General features: G+C 46.5%; 1 pseudogene; it reads left to right on the plus strand.

Moving 5' to 3' along the window:
* The first annotated feature begins 1,661 nt into the window (after positions 1-1,661).
* Positions 1,662-22,040, plus strand: LOC127650788 (integrin alpha-L-like; annotated as a pseudogene).
* Positions 22,041-23,054: the final 1,014 nt, after the last annotated feature.

A 23,054-nucleotide genomic window follows, 5' to 3' on the forward strand; every position in this document is an offset into this window, starting at 1 on the left:
TTTAGTACAGTGGTCAGGATGGTACGTAGGTGTAGTGTTGCTGGTTGCAACAGCACTGCTGGACTGTATTGCTTTCCATATAGACTTGGAAATTAGGCGCCAGTGGTTGCACGTCCTTGTTCTGGAAGACCGCGAGTTCCCGCCTAGAGCTGGAGGAGTGTGCAAACTGCATTTTACGCGGGATTGCTTCCCTAACGCAATGGGGGTGGAAATGGGCTTCTCCAAACAGCTTCTCCAAACAGCAAAAAGCGACGCGGTGCCAAACGCTGCTCCTCCTGCATGGACTCCACCACCGCAGCGGCGTCTTGAGGTGAGTGATCATATATATTTGAATCACAATTTATGGTTAGGCTAAAGTTAATCCTCTAGGGTCGACAAACACACCGGCGCATTTTGCTGGATTTTTTCACATAGCGGCAAAATATGAATATGCCTACAGAGCGCGCGCTATTGACATCAACTCGATAAAACTCATCAGATTCATGTACATGTCGTCTTGCGACCGTGTGAGGAATAATAATAACATAATAGTAATACAATTCACCCTCCTCCACTTCAGGTGAAGGTGGGGGAGAAAAGTCCTCGACTTCAAAAGACCGCTCCGTGGCAAAGCTACTTGCGTCACTCCAGTCACTCTCCATTTTAGAGTCTGACAGCAGCTGTCACTACAGGTCTCACAAAGATATGTGAGTGTAATTAAATTGTTTAGTTGGTCTCACGTCCTGTTGAATAACATGGGGAGGCGGGGTTTATGACCTATACTAGGTGTTTATCGTAGAAGGAACGAGCGTTACACAGAGTCCTGTACTCTGGAGCGGGATCGATTTGGAGGTGGAGGGTCTGTCATGGTCTGGGGCGGTGTGTCACAGCATCATCGGAGCTTGTTGTCATTGCAGGCAATCTCAACATTGTGCGTTACAGGGAAGACATCCTCCTCCCTCATGTGTTACCCTTCCTGCAGACTCATCCTGACATGACCCTCCAGCATGGTAATGCCACCAGCCATACTGTTCATTCTGTGTGTGATTTCCTGCAAGACAGGAATATCAGTGTTCTGTCGCGGCCAGCGAAGAGCCCGAATCCCATTGAGCACGTCTGGGACCTGTTGGATCGGAGGGTGAGGACTAGGTCCATTCCCCCCCAGAAATGTCCGGGAACTTGCAAGTGACTTGGTGGAAGAGTGGGGTAACATCTCACCGCAAGAACGGGCAAATCTGGTGCAGTCCATGAGGAGGAGATGCACTGCAGTACTTAATGCAGCTGGTGGCCACACCAGATACTGACTGTTACTTTAGTGACCCCCCCTTTGTTCAGGGACACATTATTCCATTTCTGTTTGTCACATGTCTGTGAAACTTGTTCAGTTTATGTCTTAGTTCGCATCTAAGCGCATCTTTTCATGTTACAAATATTTACTCATGATAAGTTTGCTGAAAATAAAAGCAGTTGAAAGTGAGAGGACGTTTCTTTCTGTTTGCTGAGTACAATCATGCCCATAAAACTAAAGTATTGTTATTGTACTTATTTTGTAAATGAGGTCAAATAGCCGTAACACTTTCTGCTCACTCCATATTCTGTACATGCCTCACAGCCAATAGAAAAGTCAGATCAAAAAGAAAGTAAGAGTTCCTCCTATTATTGCATTGTTAGGTGGGGTGGGTGGTGGGCTTTCCCTTTATGTAACAAGCTCAACAAGTTTTTGAACAAAAACACGTTCTGTGTGAACGCCCCTCACACTTCTCCAGTAGATGGACAGATGAACATGAAGACATTGACAGTGCTGTTGTTTATTTGGGGTAAGACACTCTCAACGCAAATATGACTGCACCGTCTGTATGTAAATATATCTGTGTGTGTTGTAAAGTCTTTGGAAGTGGGTGTGTTGGCATGCCGTCAGGAATTCATGAGTGCAATACTCCAGGGCGTAGAACACGGGGGGACACTTTTAATAAAACCAAAGTTCATCCCCCGCACTTTTTCACAGGGCAAACGTGTTTACGCTGTGTCTGTCATACAGTAAATGTCTAAATGTGCATTCATGGAATTAATGCAATTAAAATGTTTAATCGATTGAGAACCCTAAAAATATAAATCCTATATATTTATGTTCATGTTGTGTTAATCATTCTGTCCTCCTCACCTTTGAAATGACTGCTACACCGCTGTCTATATACATGCTAAGAGTTTCATTAGATGATTCATGTCCGTTCAGTTTAGATAGAAACATATGGAATCATTTAGATGCTGATGTCACAACTCTCTCCTAAAACCTCAAATGACACTCAACAGTTGTTCGTGCATTTTTCTCTCTCTGTTCTAGTGTTCACAGTGTCGAAGCCCTTTAATATTGATATAGAGAATCCACTGAGTTTTACTGGGAAACATGAAGATTTCTTCGGTTACAGCGTTTATCAGTACGAGTCTGAACATGGAAAACAGTGAGTGTAGACACATGCTTTTCATAAGATCATTTACTAAACCCAAACCCTGGCACAAATCTGTTGACATTATTAGATTAAACATGATATGGCTGATTTATGAGACTTTTCAATGATGTCCACTTTAAATATCCTAAGAAGTCTTTTTTTTTACTATATTTGTGAGAACAGCAAAAACAAAAAGGCATTTAGAAGTACAGCTAAACCTGTGCAGCAATTTATTTGCACACACTCATGCATTATATTTAATTGTAATCTATTCAGGATCGGGTTCATATATGATTTGTTATTTTTGGATGATTGATGCTGTGTTGGTTTTGCAGGATCATTGTTGGTGCCCCGTTTGGAAGAAATTCATCTGGAGACATGTACACCTGCAGCACAGATCTGTTACACTGCACGCTACTGGCCAGTCCAGGTACACATCTGTCACTCTCCTACACACCTGTATTGATGCAATAAGCAGTCGAAAAATGTAAGTTTTTTGTTGTTACAGATGATGAGTAAACCTTTTTGTCTCACATAACTTTTAGCGGTAATAAATTACATTTTCATTTTCAACAGTATTATAGTGAAATAAATAATAATATTTAGGAATGTCCTGGTTACTTTCAGTATCCTCCATTCCCTGATGGAAGGAACGAGGCGTGTCAATATAGTGTTACTAGGGGTCGCCCTTGGGAGCCCCAAACACCTCTGATCTTTGAGAAAAGGCCAATGGGAATTGGCGAGTTGAATTTGAATGTCACTCCTCTGGACTTACGGGTATAAAAGGAGCTGGCTCGCAACCACTCATTCAGGTTTTTTGCTGAGGAGCTGAGACAGGGTCCCGGCCATTTCAGTGTGTAGTTCAGTGTTGTGTCAGGAGGGACATAACGTCTCATTCCCTCCATCAGGAACAGAGGTTACGAAAGTAACCAGGACGTTCCTTATCCATCACTCACTCAATGTTGTTTCAATGTAGAGACACTAGGGGTCCCTATATGAAATGCGAAAACTAGCAGAACTGTGTTACGTGGACTGGCGGTGCGAGACGAGCAAACCATTACGTGTCTCGTAGCCAGCGCACCTGGCCATCACATAACCTCCCCATCCATGCTCCTACGAGCATTGTACATTCCCCGCACCACGGGGACAAGTCGACTGCAAAAATGGGGACAGGCCAGCCGTGGCCTCTTCTCTTCTTATTGTCTCCTCAAAAATGAATGGAAATCATTCAGCTGGGGGATATAAGTGTCAGCGTGGGGGTCGATTCCCAAGGTGAAGACACTGCAGAGACCACAGCCTGCCCAAAGGGGAGGCAATTGTGTGGAAATATATCACATGGTCTTACCGAGACTTGTCGGCAGTGTCGCATGTGGAGAAGTACCCGTGGTAGGTCCTACCCAGAGGTAAACTGGTGGCAGAGGGAGACTCTACCCAAGGAAGATGCAGGTTTACCAACGGGAAACCGTCTCACGGAAGATACATCACACGGGGTTACAAAGAGGCAACCAGCGATGTGGAGCACCTACCCCATTACAGGGCTTATTAGCACACATACTGGGCCATCATCACATTTCTCTGTGAATCTGCCTACCAGAGGGCTAAGGAGGAAGGATGTCCAGGGCCCACGGTCTCATGAACACTGCTGGGGGTTCAAAAGCGTACGTCTCCCCTCCAGGATTGGAAAGGCGCTATACGCAAGTGGTATACCTGGCCAGTTGTCCCATAAACGTACCTGTTTGTACCTAACAACACACAGGACCGAACCGCCCAACCTGGAGATTGTGGAACCTTGCAAAGGTATTGGGTGTTGCCCAGCCCGCTGTTCTACCGATGTCTACTAAAGAGGCGCCATTGGTCAGGGCCAAGGGGCCACCACACTCCTGGTGGAGTGTGCCCGAAGCCCCAAGGGGCGGCACGCCCTGGGCATGGTATGTCATAGTGATGGCATCCACGACCCAGTGGGCAATCCTCTGTTTGGAGAAAGCTCCCATTCCGTTGTCTTCCGAAGCAGACAAAGAGCTGTTCGAGCATCTAAAGCTCTGCATGTGATCCAAGTAGATGCACAAAGCATGCACCGGACACAGCATTGAAAAGGCCTCCTCCTGGGGCAGATTCGCTGCAGGTTCCCCACCTGATCCCTAAACGGGTCGTTGGGCATATAGCTCGGTCGGGGCCTCAGGAAAATGTGAAAGTATACCGGACTGAACTCCAGGCACGTGTCGCTGACAGAGAACCCCTGCAGGTCCCCTAACCTCTTGATGCATGTGAGCTCAGTCAGGAGGGCAGTCTTCAAGAGACCACCTTTTGCTCAACTAACTCCAGGGTTCAAACGGGGCTCCCCGCAGGCCCCACATCCTTTCCTTGTTACAATGAAGTACATTTACATTTTACATTTATGCATTTGGCAGATGCTTTTATCCAAAGCGACTTACAGAGCCCTTATTACAGGGACAATCCCCCAGAGCAACCTGGAGTTAAGTGCCTTGCTCAAGGACACAATGGTGGTGGCTGTGGGGCTCGAACCAGCGTCATTCTGATTACCAGATTACCAGTTATGTGCTTAGACCACTACACCACCACCCTTCTTCATCTCAGGCTGGAGTGACAGCCTCTACTGCGTCGTTCACGAGAAGGGTCGCGATCTCGGCACACAGGGCAGCGGCATTCTTGCCCTGCAGTTGAGGTAAAATGGATGCAGCTGAACCGGGCAGGTGCCTGGTGAACTGAATCATATAGCCGAGTTTGACAGTCCCGGTCAGCTATCTTGGGGAGCAAAAGCCATCCCCCCCAATCTCCGGATGAGGGGGACCAAGGAGACAATAGCGTTGTACGAACTGGCAGGTGGGGCCTTGTGGCGGGGCAGAGACGGAGGCACCACTTTGAGGGACTCGGACCCTGAACTTGTGGCCATGCTGAGTCTGGGGACATAGAAGCACTTACCTGGCTCTGGGTAACCACCATAGGACCCATCAGCAAAGGGGGAGGAGGGAACCGTCCTCATAATCCATCACAACCGCCCGGACGTGGGTGTGTTGTGCCACTGCTGGGCGCACAGGGGCGGGGGGCCCGCCTCCACAGCGTCATGCCTGCCATAAATGCGTGATGTCCAACGATCGCAATAATGACTGCCATAAACACTGGATTTGTGACCCAGGAAATGAGGAAGCCACTTCTTTTCTGAAAAGTTGGGTACCGCAGCCTTTCAGGCATGTGGCTAATCAAAGAAAAGGCAACAAAGGATTCTCCTCCCAGCCCTCCACCGGGGATGGAGTGGTCTGCTTACCAGTATCTAGGCCTGCAGCGGGCTCTCCACGTACCTGGATCACCCATCTCAGGGGCTCTAGAAGCCTTCCTTGGGTTCTTGGCGGCGGCCATGAGATGGGTTGGCGTCTGTGTCCTGTCGAGGGCTCTATGCCGGGTTGCGGCAGAGCCAGTGCCGTTGCTGCAGAGGGATGCCACTGGCGATGAGCAGACGGGGTGTGGGATATTGATCTGCTCCGGGTCAATGTATACCCTTGTGCAGTTCTCTCCTCACCTTGGCTTGGTGCACTTGCAGAAGAGCCATGGCATGCGGAGGTAGCCTGTCCAGCGGCACCATAGGGCTTAGTCAGCCAGTGACGATGTAAACCTAAAGGCCCTGGACGGGTGTTTCGGGCAGTTCTGCCAGTTTGTGGTGCTTTGCTGGCACAGGTGCACCGCAACTGCATTTTCCACCTGGGAAATTGCCGAGTACCCCCTGGCAGCCCCACCATCGAGAGTAGTGAGAGCGGAGGAGCTCAGAGATTGGGTCTGGGCATTGAAAGTTGCCCGCCATGACAATGTGAGCTCCTCAAGCACCTCCGGGAAGAAAGGGACCATGGTGACATCACTACATTGAAACAACTTTGAGTGAGTGACAGATAGGGAACTGTATCTAAAATTATTAAGGGACAATACATTAATGCTAATAATACAGACTGGACAAAAAGTAAAAGTAAAAAAAATTTGTGTTCAAACTTTGCATGCCAAGCGGTTGAGGGACAACATACTGTATGCCCCATGAATTTTCCAATTTACCAGGGACAAAAAAACAACATGTTTTTCATTTCAATATATTATTCATTTCAGTTGAAAAGTTCCGCAGCCTCCTTTTCAAATGGTTACCAGTTAGAACAAAATGAAAGAAAGGTTAATAACATTCTTTTAAAAATGACATTACTTTACGCTAATGGGTGGGTGAAATACCAATCACAGTGTTGCCAGATCTCACAAGAGAAACAAGCAACATGGTCTATAAAAACAAGCCCAAAATAAGCCACTTACCTTACCAAAATATGATTAAAAAAAGCAATAAATTATTTCTGGTGTGGTGGATTTATCAGCATAGAATCTGTATGAATGCATCATCTCTGACATGGAAACAACTGAGAACTGTACATTTATCTCTAATAATGTTTTCATTGTATCTGGATTAGCTGTGCATGTATATGTAATAATTATATAAAGTTGTTAAAGTTCTTCATTCACAGAATGCAACATCCACAATGGGCAAAGAAATGTGTGATGCAACAGTTTCCTTCAGTATCAAAGCACATGCTTCTTTTTCGGGCAACATGAAGTGATTGTAGTTCCAGAAATGTTCTGTGATAAACCCTTTGGCCTTTAGTTTCATGAAAGTTAAATTAACCAGTTATAACCAGTTACCAGCTTTTAGAAATAACATTTTCACTCCAGAACAATTGAAAATCACTTTGTTCTGGTTTTTGGTTTAGCTCTACTAAAAATTTCATTTGTTAAAATTCATTTTGTTTCTTGAACCTTTTTAGTCTGAGATTTTTAGTATTTACAGTAGATACACATTTAAAAATATATACAATGTTTCATCATCCAATGAGCTATCAGCTCATTAACATAAATGTATAGTATCAAATTAATTATAATAAATAATTTCATATATACTGTATATATTCAATATTATAATAGTTATGTCCATTAATGTTAAATAATACATACAAATAAACCATGTGTCTGTTACTCTCAGAGGAACAGGACAACAGAGGTGATGAACCCAAATGCAGATTTATTAAGGGATACAAACAAAACACGGGTATAAATGGAAAACAAAACTGGATATCAAAACAAAGGTGAAGTCAAACAAATTAATAACTTAACTCAAACATTGTAGATTATCTTCAGGGAAAGTCAAAAGGATGAGTGTTACACATGTGAGTCCAAACGAGACTACACAGAGATTTGGAGCTAGAGGGAGTATTTATATTGTCTTTGATGAGGTGACTGATGGAGATCAGGTGAGTGTAATCAATACTCGGGAGAGTTGGAGCAGGGAAGAGAGGGAGCAGAGTCTGATGAGGGCCTGACAGTACCCACCTCCATGGACGGCACCAAGCCCAAAATGAAGAGGATGATGCCGAATGCCAGGGAGGAACCAATTGATGATCAGGAGGCCTGGGAGGTGGCCACAAGGCAGGGACAGGGTCAGGAGGCCTAGGATGAGAATCAGGGGGCAAGGAGATTGTTGGCGGAGGGTCAGGAAGTTTAGGAGGAGGATCAGGTTTGTTGACTGCCATGGAAGGCTTGGAGGAATGTGAGGAGGATTTAAGAGGTTGAGCCCAATGAGACTCAGGAGGTGAACCCATAGGAGACGTGAGACATAGGAGGCAGAGCTGGAGATCCTAGAAACCAGGGTGGAGCCGGAGGCTCTGAGGACCGAGGCGTAACTGGTGGACCGGAGAACCAAGGCGTAGCCAGGTGACCGACAGACCAAGGTGGAGCTGGAGGGACGAGGAACCCCGTGGAGGCGACAGGCTGGAGGACCAATTTGGAGCCGAGGATCAGCAAGGCGGAGTCGGAACGGCTAACAGTTCTTTTCATCTTTAATGCCACAGAGAACTGGCTGATCAGGAGGAGGAAGAAGCAGCTAATGTCCTGGGCAGGACCAGCAGAGGACTAATGTCCATCATGCTGGATGGAACCAGGGAGCAGAAGGGCTGGACGGAACCAGCGGAGGAGGAAGGGTATTCGGGTGGGCACAAGGACAGGAAACAGCTCCAGATCTAACAGTTCAGCAAGCGCTGGCTCTGGGACGGACGAGGCTTGCAATGCTGGTTCTGGGATGGACGGGCTTCAAGAACTGGCTCGCTGACCATGGCAGGCATGAGTGTTGGCTCGCTGGCTGTGACTGGTCTGGGACATGAGGCCATGGAAGCCCTGCAGGATGGAGCTATATTCAAACCTTGTTGATGGCGGATAATTAGCTTGGTTCATTCCAATGGCTGGCTGAGGCTAACATGCGGAAGCATAGGGAGTACTCAGGACTGAAAACTTTCCCTGATTAAAATGGCTAAGTTGCTCACCGGCGTGGAAATCCCCGCGAATAGATCGAATACCTCCTAGAAGTGCGCTAGAAAGCCCCAAAGGATTGCATAATGGAGCTTCCCTGTTTCAACATTGCATCTCCCCATTGAAGAGCCTTTCCGGTGAGGTGGGAGATGATAAAAGTGATCTTTGAGCAATCATTATTGAATCGCTGGGGTTGTGTCTAGAACACCAAGGAACACTGTAGAAGAAAACCTCTGCAATCTTCTGCTAAGCCAGATAAATTTGCCTGTGATGCCTTTGGGCTGATTAATGTTGGAAGAGATGGAGAAGAGGAGCTGTTATGATGCTGTAGAATCTGTGAAGGCATCCGTATGGATGATTAGGTGATGGGTGGAATATTCACTAGTCTTTCCAGGAGGCACCGTGATTTCATCAAGCATACTTTCGGTCACTGGAGATGATGTTCAAGTTCGGTTAAGCTCGATGTGAGACGCTGTTTCTGCTGGGTTCATTCTGGGTTCATTCTCTCAATGGTTCTATTCTTCTGTTCTGCTTAGAGGAACAGAACAACAGAGGTGATGAACCCAAATGCAGATTTAATAAGGGATACAAACAAAAAATGTGTATATAGGGAGAACAGAACTGGATATCAAAACAAAGGTGAAACAAGCTAATAACTTAACCAGCTGTGTGCCAGTGCATCTGACTCGCTGGGAGCCTCTGTTTGGGCGCACTCAGAGCGGGCAGTGGGAGGTTTCTTGGGAGGCAAACAGGTCTACCTGGGCCTTGCCGAACCGGCTCCCAAATCAGCTGGACTGACTGGGGTGAAGCCTTCACTCTCCACTGGGTGAAGACTGGCAAGTGTTGTCGGATAGCGGCCCGCTATCACATTGAGGTCGCCGGGATGTGAGTGGCACGCAGAGACTTGAGTCGCTGCTGGCTCCAAAGGAGGAGACGACGGGCGCAGTCGTGACATATGATGGGAGTGTACGCCACCTTGGTGATTTATGTACGCCACCACCGCGGTGCTGTCTGACCTGACTAGGACATGTTTGTCCCGAAATAATGGGAGGAACTTCCTCTGGTCAAAGAAAACAGTCAGCAACACTAGGCAGTTAATGTGCCAGCGCAGCGGCCTCTTTCCAACGCCCGCTGCTGCGCGGCCTGTTGCACACGGCGCCTAACCCGATCTGGAGGCGCCGGTCGTGACCAGGACGCCGCCGGACACCTGCTGCAAGGGTACTCCTGTACGTAGAAAGCAGAGGTCTGTCCAGGGTTTGAGTGTCTGGCGGCAGGCGGTGGTGATCATCACATGGTGTGTGCCGCACGCCATGCTCGCCTCAGGACTCGAAGTCTGAAGCCAGTGCTGAAGTGGTCTCACATGCATCAACCCCAGTGGCGCCGACCGCCGGAGGACGCCATATGCCCCAGGAGCCTTTGGAAAGTTTTAAAGGGACCATAGTCCCTGGCTTGAAGGAAGCGCAGGCATTTCATCACTGACTGTGCATGCACGCTGGTGAGACGCGCTGACATTGAGACTGAGTCTAACTCCATACCGAGAAAAGAGATGCTCTGAACTATGGTGAGCTTGCTCTTTTCCCAGTTGACCTGAAGCCCCAAACGGCTGAGGTGCCTGAGCACCTGGTCTCTGTGTAAGATAGTAACTCTCGCGAAGTGGGCCAGGATGAGCCAGTCGCCGAGGTAGTTGAGTATACGGATGCCGGCTTCCGAGCGGGCAAGGGCTGCCTCTGTGACTTTCCTGAAGACGCCAGGGACAGAGACAGGCTGAAGGGGAGGACTTTGTACTGATACGCCTGGCCGGGCGAACCGTAGGGAAGGGTCGGTGTCGCGGCAAAATGGAGACGGAAAGTACGCATCCCTCAGGTCTACCGCGTAACCAATCTAGATGCCGGACGCCAGTCAGAATCTGTTTCTGCGCGGAGCATTTTGAACGGGAGTTTCAGCAGAGCCCGTTGAAAACTCGCGAGGTCCAAGATCGGTCGTAAGTCCGCTTTCTTGGGTACAATGAAGGGCTGTAGAAACCTGTCTTCATTTCGTTGGAGGGACAGGCTCTATCGCGCTTTGAGTAAAATAGTAGCGATTTCGCGCACAGGAACTGGCATGCTCGCCGTACTGCGGAAAACGGACGCTCGCTGGCGGGGCGGAGGCCTGGCAAACTGAATTGGCGTGAATCGAAAGTGGAATGGTCCGTGCAGCCAGCGTGACGGGTTAGCGCATTGAAAGCCACGCTCTAGTTTGGGGAGACAGGGGCATTCAGGAAGCGAAGTCTAAGTTCAAACATAGGTGATGTTCCTGGACCACAAGCGTGGCCATCGCCTGCCAGAGTGACTGCTCTGTGACCTTCGCCGCCTCAGGGTGAGGTCGGTCGCTGAGCGCAGTTCCTGCAGCACATCGATCAGGGCCACCCCTGTGCATGTTTCTGAGCCTTTGGCCTGGTGGACTTGCAGGAGGACCATGGCGCAGGGCGGAAGCGGCGCGGCCCAGCAGCGCTGTAGGCCTCGCGGTCAGCTGAGGATGTTGTCCTACAGGGCCTGGAGGGGAGTACAGGGCGCCCCGCCAGGTGATAGGGCTTCCGGGCAAAGGTGTAGCGAACTGCCCTATCCACCTGGGGAATCGCCGGTACCGCGGGCGATTCCGCCTCGAGGGTGGCGAGAGCGGATGAGCCGGTGGCACTTTGACGAGAGGAGAGGGCCCTCTCCACGCATGACGCCAGCTCATCATGCACTTCCGGAAAAACGGACCTGGGGCGAGGCTGTGAGCTTTCTGTTGAAAGCAAGTCGCGAACGCTAACGTTGTCATGGTCATGTTCTCGCAGTAAGAACATGAGCCATCCACAAACGCAGCCTCGTGTGATCGCTGCCCAGACACACGAGACAACGCCTGTGGCCATCTGAAGCGGAGAGCACTCTACCGCATCCAGGAACAACACAGGTGTGGAAAGGCATCTTGAGAAAGACGCCGCCCTGAAAAGGATGTTCAACGCCGCTGTGTTTTGCTCTTTTAGAGGATATTACTCTTATAAATAAAATAACTCTTTATAAAAACTCTTTCGAAGTTTTATCTGCGCTGTCGGCTTCAGGGGCAACAATGCACAGCCAGGAAAAGAGAAAGCCGCCAAATCCAACAGCATGCAGATCATCAGAGGAATACACGGAAACTGGTGTGTGTAACTCAAGCAGAATGCATACACTCACTATCGGCTCCGAATAAATTTTCTGAATGATCTCCGTGATTTGCCCGCTTAAATACCCATATGTCCGGGGCGGGTATGCAAATACTGTTCATTGGCCTTTTCTCATAAGTCAGAGGCTTATTTCAGCACTCAAGAGAGACCCCTAGTGTCGCTTCTCCGACACAACGCCTCGCTCCTCCATCGGGAATGGAGGTTACATACGTAACCTAGACGATTTCACACATACACACACACACAAAAAACACGCACACACACACACTCACACACATTTTATATCAGGAATCCTTTGGAAAAGTAATTATTTTTTTGTTCATTTTAATTTGAATAATAAAATGCATTTCCTGATTTTTCTGCAGAATGCACAAATGTGGTGAATGTGGATGTGGTGTTTCTGTTCGACGGATCCAATAGTATGAAATCTATGGAGTTTGATATGAACAAACCCTTCATAAAAGACATTATGAGAAGTTTTTCAAATTCATCCATAAAGGTAAAGAATGATTCATGACTGTGAGCTCACAACACACAAGTTCTGTGCAACAGACCTTTAAAGAACATCACAGTATTACACGTCGAAAACACTACAGTAATGCACGGGTACTTTAACTGAACACCAAAATCAGCCCCTTACTTCTTCCATTTGCATATATGCATTGTGTAAATACAGTAGAAGTGCAGATATGTTTAATGTACAGAAGCTCTGAAACACAAGGTGAAAATAATCTCATGTGTTTCCAGTGGGGAAAAACACATTTCAGAGAGGACGGATCCATTTAAAATAATTATAATAATGTCACCTTAGTGTTCAGGGCTTTTGTAGTAATGATATTAACAGTTTGTGCTGTACTTGTATGATCAGTTTGCTGCAGTTCAGTTTTCTAGCAGAAGTCGGACAGTGTTTGACTTCAATGACTTTCTGAACAACACAGCTGAAGAAAAACTTAATAAAGAGCCTCAGATGTCGACTTTGACAAACACACACTCTGCAATCAACTATGTTTTGTGAGTCCATCCTTTTTTTTTGTCCCACTACAAGAAGTTTCCATTTGTTAAAGGGACAGTTCACCCAAAAATGTAACTTCTCTCATCATTTACTCGCCTCATGCATCCCAGACGTGGTTGACTTTCTTTCTTCTGCTGAACACTCATTAAGATTTTTAGAAGAATATTTCAGCTCTGTAGGTCCATACATAGGGTGACCAGATTCCTGCTTGTGGATATGCACCTTTAACAAGATGTTAATGTTGTGGGGAATACTTGATTTATGATCCAACATGAGTTCAGCTGTTTGTTTTTGTGTCAGTGTTGTTTTATTGGTTCCACAGAAGTAACCTCTTCAATAATCAATCATCTGGAGCAGATCTGAAAGCTACAAAAGTTCTGCTGATTATCACAGATGGAGACCCTACTGATAGGGATACTAAGAATATCCTCAAAAGCTGTGATGAACAAAATATCCTCCGCTTTGTTATTGGGGTGAGTCCTTAAACATGAATTCTGCATCTATGCAAAGACTTATTAATAAGCATAATAACTCTTCATAAGGATGTCCCAAACCTGTATTCTGTTATTTACTCTGTTGAAGATCGAGAAGAAACTCTTTCCATACAATGACAGTTCACAGTGACCATGTTTGTCAAGTCTCAAAAATGACAAAATAGCATAAAACTAGTCCGAAGACATGTGTGCTATATTTCATGTCTTCTAAAGCCGTGAAGACTAAAGTCATTATTCACTAATAATCTCCCTCCAGCTGAGATGTTAATGTGAGAACAAGATCAGTCAGATTTTTTAACCGAATCAACTTTGTAAGAACCGGTTGTAACGCAGTTCAATGAAAAGGAGGAGGCGAGAACCGCTTGATAATATAAATAATAGTTTAAAAAGAAACTTAAATAAAAGACAAAAACACACACATGACGGACATGTCCGTGAACTATCACTCTCTCCCGCGACAATCCTCCGCGAGTCGGCCTTTATCCCTCTCGGATGCTTGATTTGCCTGATAAGGGACCGGTGTGTATAATCACCACCCAGCCCCGCCCTCCACCCTGCCACATTCCTCCCTCGCTCTCTCAGGCTGGGGAGCCCCAGGCATGACGCACACTCCCCTTAGCCCTCGGCCTTTAGCCCCGCCTGCCGGGAGGTCATTCCTGTCCACCTGGATGAGGGAGGGAACAAGGAGGGAAACAGAAATAATTAAATAGGGGGTACTTCCTGTAACAATGTAGTACCCCCCAAAAACACTGTAAAATTTAAACCAGAGGGAAAAGGCCAACGCTGAGCGGCAGTGAGAGAGAGAGAGGCAGAGAGACTCGCCAGTTCTCAGATACGCCGCAGCTTGTTCCTCGGCCACTCCTCCACCCTCTAACGGGCGGATCGGAGGCAATCCTCCAGCCCCTGGCGGACGGAACTCCCCGCCACGCTCGGTGAACAAAGGGGTCTCCCCGCCCCTAGCAGCTGTTCTCCCGCCCAGGCAGTCGGCAGCGAGCCCCTCCTCGCCAAGGTCGGCTGTCTCAGACCCCGGCGCTGCTTCAGCGGCTGGTAGGGGCCCCGACAGCTCCAGGTGGTCGGTTAGGAGCCCCTTCTCCACTCGCGGTTGGCGGCCGCTTCTTCCAAGATCCAGGCGGCCGGGCTCCTCGCCCCACGGCAGATGGTCGCTGCTGCACCGCTGGAGTGGAAGGTAGTGGTGTGAACTCTACTACGGCGATCCTCCTCCTTCCCGAATTTCCGCTTGATCGACATAAATAATATTTTAATGATTCACTTAAACAAAAGACAAACATGACGGACATGTCTGTAAATCCATCTCTCTCCCTCTCACAATCCTCCGCAGTCAGCCTTTATCCCTCCTCAGGGGCTTGATTAGCCTGATAAGAGACCGGGTGTGTAGAATCACGACCGCCCCGCCTCCTCCCTGCCACAGCGGTTTATTCTGTAAACAAATCAGACTGAATCAATCAGAAAATAGGGAAGTTTGTGAAAAAAAATACAAATAATTCACAATATTTTTAACGCTGAGAATATTACATTGCGTAACACATTTAAATCTTCTGTTTGTCAGGTTGGAAATATTGATCTGAAGAAACTCACTAGTCTGGCTTCAGTACCAAAACAAAACAACACATTCTACATTCAAGATTACGCTGGACTCAATGGAATTATTGATCTACCTGAAAAACAAGATCAACAGCTTGAAGGTGCAATCTAAATTAATATTTGAAGTACAAGTACAATCACTGTAAGTTTTACCTGTTGAAGGATCTGCTTTGGTTTCAGGGTCACTGAGCCTCACCTCAGACAGACAGAATGAGATATCTTCGAGAGGATTCAGTGTGGTCTCCAACAAGGTACTGAGATTATTATTATTTCTGTTATTCCAGTATTTCATATTGAGTTGCAAATATGAAAAATTACTGAACCTGCTCGAATGACCACACAGTAACTCATAAACACCTGGGCTGAAAGATCTGGCAACCCATCAACTTTATGTTTATATTTGCTTGAATATGTGGCTCCTCACAGCAAGGCCCCCTCAATAGGGCCCTGTGTCTATGAGGGCCCCCAGCCAGCTTATAGGACCCTTTTGCCTTCCTGTTTCTAATAAAACTCTTTAAAAATGTGAGTTTACTGACTATTGTTTCATATAGCCTTTATAGGGTTAAGCTTTGTGCTTTGTATGAAAAGTGCTTTCGAACAAATATATTTATTATACTGTTCACTGCTATAACTGCATTTCTCCCCAATAAAAAAATAACAGGGAAAAGAAGATATTGAGATTTTATTTTGTGTGGTACAAAAGTACTGACCTAGAAAAGGTGTGCAGTTATACAGAAATCTTACTGTCCCCCGAGAAATATTCACTGGAGTAAAAAGTGTTACAACTAGCTCCTGGTAAATATATATATATATATATATATATATATATATATATATATATATATATACTGTATATATACTGTATATATATACTGTATATATACACACATACAAACTGTGTATGTGTGGTACCATTAACCAGTCACAGCTAAGAGTAAAAGGTGATTTTGATGTTTTTTCTCAGGACTCTGTGATTGTGGGTTCGGTTGGATCTAATGAACAGTGTGGAGTTCTGTATGAAGTGACTGATTCGGGATCTGGATTCAGAAAGACAGAGATTAAAGATGCAGCTCTCAGTAAAGACTCTTACATGGGTGTGTTCATGTTTCATTGTGTCTTTTGTTTAAGTTTTATTTAATTTAATTTTAATGTTAGGGTTAGTAACGTAACCCTAGTGCTTTTTGACCAGTGCTGATGTTGTTCAGGTTACTCTACTGTGGTGGGACACAGAGGTGACGTGTCTCTTCTGTTCTCTGGGGGTCCGGCCCTTTGAAGACAGGGGTCTGGTGACCCTCTTCACTAACACTGAAAATACATGGCGAGTGACGGGAGAATCACGGGAGAACAGGTCAGTGATAGTACAGTTTACAGTCTGCACTGACACTCAGACACATTTACACATGGTTATTGTTTTAGACCCTGTGAACTACATTAGCAATAACATTAACATGACATTAGATACATATTTTTTTATCCAAGATGGCGGCGCTGTAGCACGCAGCGCCACTCCGATCCAAAATGGTGCTATTTTTGTTACTTAGCCTAACTTTTTACAGCACATGGACATCAGAGCAACCGGTGTTCGTGGTTTACCATCGCCAGACACTGCTCAAATATAAGACTCATGCAACAACCAAGCTGCATGATGATCTGCAAGAGAAGCTACGCGACCTCGCTTGTTGCGGAGACCAGGCCTCCAGTCCTCGGCGTCGCCTGATGCCGGTGGCCGGGAGAGGAAGCGAAGCGCGCAAGAGGGCGGGGTCCATGCTAGGCTAAAAACAAACCCTAGCCGGCCGGCTCTCCCTGCCTATCCTGCTCTCCATAGGCTGAAATCGCTGGGGTCGGGGGTCAGGACCCCCATCTGAGGGTTGTCCCCCTAAAATATCATTAAAATATGTGTATTGTAAATAATAGAATGATATATTCTTAAAATAATTGTTTATTAAATAAAATGATACAAATGCAAACGGGCAACAACAAAAAAACCTTGGTGTCCCCTTCAAAAATTGCTCTTGAGAATTGTTATGTTTATTGTCCCCCCAACATTTTGATGAAATTTTCGCCTCTGCTGCTCTCAAATGTTCGCCCCTGGATAATAAACTGGACTGCATCCCACTCCAGCAGACTACGCAGCGTGAGTTTAGAGACTGCTGTGCCTTTGTTTTCACGGAGACGGGCTCAGCTGACAGTGTTCCGGACGCTTATTCAGCTAGACGGCTCGCTTCGCTTCGCGCCGACAGAAATACAGCTCTCTGCGTAAGACTCGTGGTGGTGGCTTGTGTGTTTACATCAACACGAATGGTGCAAGAACTCTATGCTAGTCTCTAGCTACTGCTCATCGCTGGTGGAGCTTGTGACTGTTAGATGCAGACCTTTTTATTTATCACGGAATTCACCACTGTTATCATAACCAGAGTTTACATTCCCCAGCTTAACGTGAAGGAAGCGCCTGTGAAGTGTATGGGGCTATTAGCTTAACTGCAGAACGCCACCCTGACGGACTGTTTATTGTCGCCGAGATTTCAACCATGCAATCTCAAGACAGTGCTCCCTAAATTCCATCAGTATGTGGACTTTGCAACTAAAGGTGGAACACGCTTGATCTTGTTTACACAAACATCCCAGGCGCTTACTGGGCAGAGCCCCGCCCCACCTTGGCTGCTCAGACCACATATCTGTTATGCTAATTCCAGCATACAGTCTGCTCGTCAGGCACACAAAACCGGCTCCAGAAGCAGGTGAAAACCTGCAGGAGCCATCTCTGCGCTTCAGGACTGTTTTGAGTGTACTGACTGGCACATGTTAAGGGAGGCTGCAACATATGGCTTACTCTACCAACTTGGAGGAATACACAGCATCAGTGACCAGCTACATCAGCAATTGCATTGATGACGCCACTTTCTCCAAGACCATCACCACACGCTCAACCAGAAGCCGTGGATGACTGCAGAGGACCCGAGACTACCTTCAGAGCAGGTAACAAGGTGGCCCTAAGAACAGCGAGGGCCAAACTGTTCCGGCCATCAGAGAGGTAAAGCCAAGACACTCCAGAGAATCCACAGTCACTTCCAGGACAGCAGCTTACATGCAGCACATGTAGCAGTGCATCCAGGCCATCTCCAACTACAGAACAACATCTGTTGCCTGTGACAAAGATGCCTCCCTTCCAGATGCACTGAACCACATCTACGCTTAGGTTTGAAGTGTAGAACCACATGGTGGTGAGGAAGACCACCCCTCTCCCAATGACCAGGTGCTCTGTCTTACCACAGCTGATGTGAGGAAAACTCTACGTAGAGTCAATCCACGGAAATCTGCTGGACCAGACAACATTCCTGGCAGAGTGCTCAGAGGATGTGCAGACCAGCTGGCAGATGTTCTTACCGACATCTTCAACATCTCTCTGAGCAGCGCCGTTGTTCCAATGTGCTTCAAGTCCACCACCATCGTCCCCATGCCAAAGAAGTCTTCAGTATCCTGCCTCAATGACTACCGTCCTGTTGCACTTACACCCATCATCATGAAGTGCTTCGAGAGGCTCATCATGAGGCACATTAAGACCCAGCTGCCCCCTAACTAGACCCACTGCAGTTCGAGTATCGCCCAAACCGGCCCAAACTGACGCACGCCATCGCCACCACCCTCCATCTGGCCTTCACCCACCTAGACAATAAGGACTCATACGCTCAATGCTGTTCATAGACTTCAGCTCAGCATTCAACACAACAATTCCTCAGCACCTGATTGGAAAGCTGAACCTACTGGGCCTGACACCTCCCTCTGCAACTGGATCCTGGACTTCCTGATTGAGAGACCTCAGTCAGTCCGGATCGGGAACAGCATCTCCAACACCACCACACTGAGCACTGGGGCCCCCAGGGCCACTTCTGTTCACTCTGTTGACTCACCGACTGTGCAGCATTGCACAGCTCGAACCACATCATCAAGTTCGCCAATGACACGCACCGCGGTGGGTCTCATCAGCAAGAACCACGAGTCAGCATACAGAGAGGAGGTGCAGCTGCTAACGGACTGGTGTAGAGCCAACAACCTGTCCCTGAATGTAGACAAAACAAAAGAGATGGTTGTTGACTTTAGGAGAGCACAAGGTGAACACTCTCCGCTGAACATCGATGGCTCCTCTGTGGAGATCGCCAAGAGCACCAAATTCCTTGGTGTTCACCTGGTGGAGAACCTCACCTGGTCCCTCAACACCAGCTCTATTACCAAGAAAGCCCAGCAGCTGCCTCTAATTTCTCCCAAGGCTGAGGAAAGCACATCTCCCACCCCCATCCTCACTACATTCTATAGAGGGACTATTGAGAGCATCCTGAGCAGCTGCATCACTGCCTGGTTTGGGACATTTCGACATTTCAGACCGCAAAGCCCTGCAGAGGATAGTGAGGACAGCTGAGAAGATCATCGGGCTCTCTTCCCTCCATCAAAGACATTTACAGAAAACACTGTATCCAAGAAGCAACCAGCATTGTGGACTCCACCCCACACACCTCTCACACAACCTCTTCACTCCTCCTGCCGCCTGGCAACAGGTACAGAAGCATTTGGGCCCACACAGCCAGACTGTGTAACAGCTTCTTCCCCAAGCCATCAGACTCCTCAACACTCAGAGACTGGTTTGACACACACACACACCTGTACACCATCCAACTTTAGCACATGTCCAGAGTTGCACTTTAATTCATTGTCACTTTACCTGGCTGATACCTCAATAACTGCTGTGTCCATAGAACACTATTTCATAGTATGCTATGTTTATATTTGGCATTTTTTTTAGAAAGTGTCATCTTTTGCACTATTCATTACAAATGTGTACTGGGCTGCACTGCACTGTCTCTTACTGTGTCTATTTTCTGTTCCTTTTAGTAATTTATTGTACTGGTCCTCAGCATTGTTTTGCAACACGTGCACTTTATGTCGTATTATTATTTAGTCTGTGTAGTTTCATGTGGTCCTGTGTTTGTCCTATGTTGTTATATGTAGCACCATGGTCCTGGAGGAACGCTTGTCTCATTTCGCTGTGTACTGTACTAACTGTATATGGTCGAATCGACAATAAAAACCACTCGACTTGACTTGATATTATGCTCATTTTGTGATTTTTAGATTGGATCATATTTTGGAGCATCTTTAAGTTTGTTAGATGTCGACTTGGATGGAAACACAGATTTTCTCCTTGTCGGAGCCATTGTTTTCCCAGCCTCATCCGAGGAGAGAAGGACGTATGTACGCTACGCTTTAACGGAGCAGGTACTTACAGTTTCACCTCTCTCAGCAGCTGCTCATGTTGGTTTATGTCATCATTCATCATTCTTGTTCTGTCTGTAGTTCATTCTGCAGCAGATTCTCACTGTGAGCGAAGTCAACAACTGGCAGGTTTGCTGCATCGCTAGCGCCACTAAAGGACCTGAATGGAGACAGTGTGCCGGATGTAGCTGTTGGGGCCTACTGGAGGATGAATGGGGAGTTGTTTACATTTACCTCGGCGAGAGGAAACACGGCATCCAACTCGACACGCACTCTCAGGTCAGAGGAACACGAGCTTTAATGCACAGCTGAACAAAACTAACCAGCAGAACAAACTTGTGTGTATAAAATGCCAAAATATCATCAGCTCAGTAGAAAATCAATGGAAAGTCTCCACTATGACAGAAAAACATGTGTCTGTGTGTTTAGCGGATTCCAGCACAGTCAGTTCTTCCTGGGATACATCAGTTTGAGTGTCTCTATCAGGTCAGATGGACATGAGCTTATGATAATCTGCCTGATATTGTAGTCGGAGCTCAAGGAGCCATCGCATTGCTGAAGTAGGACTTTTCACAACACTATTATAAATGAAATATTCACTTTCAACATCAGTTGAAATAACAAAATCAATCCGTGTGTCTACTTGATACTGTTAGTTATTCACTAATTTATCTTCATCTTTATCTCAGAGCTCGGCCGGTGATATCTGTATCTTCACAACTGAGTTGCAACCCGCATGAAATCAGTCTAAAGGACTTTGAATGTCCGAAAGTGCTGATGTGTTTCTCGATTTAACCTCACTTCTTGTTTCAATGTGACGGAGAGGACCATTAGCACAGGTAATGTTACGCTTATTATAGTTCATACATTTGACTTCTATTTCATTTTCAATTGTTCCATTAAGTTGAAGCCAACATACTGACAATACATTGTTTTTTGAGAAACCCTAATCCAAAATTTCTAAAACGGACTCCTTCTAGAGCTTTAAAGCTACATTCACCAAACTTGGTGCAGACCTTCAGATTGTTCTGGAATAGTGTGCTTTGACTTTTTAACTGATCGAACTTACGGTTTTCGCGACTGCAGGTGATCAAAACAATGGAAAACTCACTGTAATGATGTCTTACCTCTTTCATCTCTCTCAGGATCAGTAATACGGAGTCTGAATGTAACGATCAACCTATACTTGGATGATTTAACAAAAACAAGTCGAAAGCATTCTTTGATCCAAATCATTCATCATCTAGAACTCTGCAGAGGTTCATTCTGCTGGATGATGATTTTTCCTGTTTCACCTTCCCAATCTTCATGCCAGTATGTGTTGTCTATCACAGCTTGAGCTTTTAAAACTCTACACCCATCACATCAGCTTCAATTTGAGATATTCCGCTTGTTTTAGCTGATGTGTTGCAGACACACTGTCTCCTCTGAAGATACGGATGAATTTCTGGCAAACTCGGATGATGGTGGGACACTCAATGGCTGTTCTTGATATCGACAGCAGGACAGAAGAGAATGCTGAGGTGAACTGCGTATTCATATAAATGTATCAATTTTATAAAGTTTTTAATTGTTATAAACTGTCAGGGCAGTATACAGATACAGTATAATTATATATTAATAAATTAATATTATTATGGCCCAGTCAGTGTGGTACCCATGTGTTTTCTTTTCTTTCTTTGCAGGTTCAGTTGATGTGATTGTGTCGTGGTTTGTAGCACATGAGCCTTGTTGCGTGTGACCGATTTAAACGCTGTGCTTCTGCTAGTTGTGGTTGCTGCTTAGGCCATCTGCCAGCCCCCATTTCAATTTTGGCTGTTGTTTTTATTGAGCATCCATACACTCACTGATACAACACTTCACGCTCATACATTTATATACATGACTGACTGACACAACTGATTACTGCTGTTCTGATTATGTTGCCGTTGCTTTGTGTTAATAAATACTTTTTCTAGATTACCAATTTGTGTTGCTTTCCTTTATGCTGCATCTTGGAGCCAGGTTTAACAATATTTATTGTGTTATCTAATGTTAATATAATGTTTATTTATTATTATAAGCAGGGTGCAATGCATTACTAAGTAATTAATTACTGTAATTCAATTTCTTTCCCTTCTGTCACTCACTCAACGTTGTCTCAAACTTTGAGAAAAAGCCAATGAGAATTGGGGAGTGGAATTTATGGGTATAAAACGGAGCTGGAATGCATACACTGATTCAGATTTTTCTTCAGAGCCGAAGTGTTTGGGTGTCAGCTTTGACAGCTTACTAAGGGAATATATGTTCAGTAGATACCCGAAAGCCTTCCGGTCCAGGAGAATGTTTGTGAGATGGGGGCGATGCTTCCTGCGGGGCGCTGAGGAAGCGTGCTTTGTCCACGCCCTGTATCTCGACCAGTTTCAGCCACAGATGTCGCTCCTGAACCATCGCCTGCCCGAAAGTGTCCACGCTGTGACCTTCGCGGGCCCTGAGGGCGCAGGTCGACGCTGAGCGCAGTTCCTGCAACACGCCGGGTCAGGACTACCCAAGTGCCTTGGTCTGATGAACTTGGCATGCAAGGCTGAAGCGCCTGTCCGTGGCACTGTAGACTTTGGAGGTAAGTGACTACATCATCCTACAGACCTTGAGGGGATCACTGGGCGATCCCGCCAGATGGCGGCGCTCGGACACAGGTGTAGAAAGGAATCGGGCCGGGGTGTTGGCTGTGAGCGGCGACAGACCCGAGGAAC

Source organism: Xyrauchen texanus, chromosome 10, assembly GCF_025860055.1.
Source record: "Xyrauchen texanus isolate HMW12.3.18 chromosome 10, RBS_HiC_50CHRs, whole genome shotgun sequence".
NCBI classification, from domain to species: Eukaryota; Metazoa; Chordata; class Actinopteri; order Cypriniformes; family Catostomidae; genus Xyrauchen; species Xyrauchen texanus.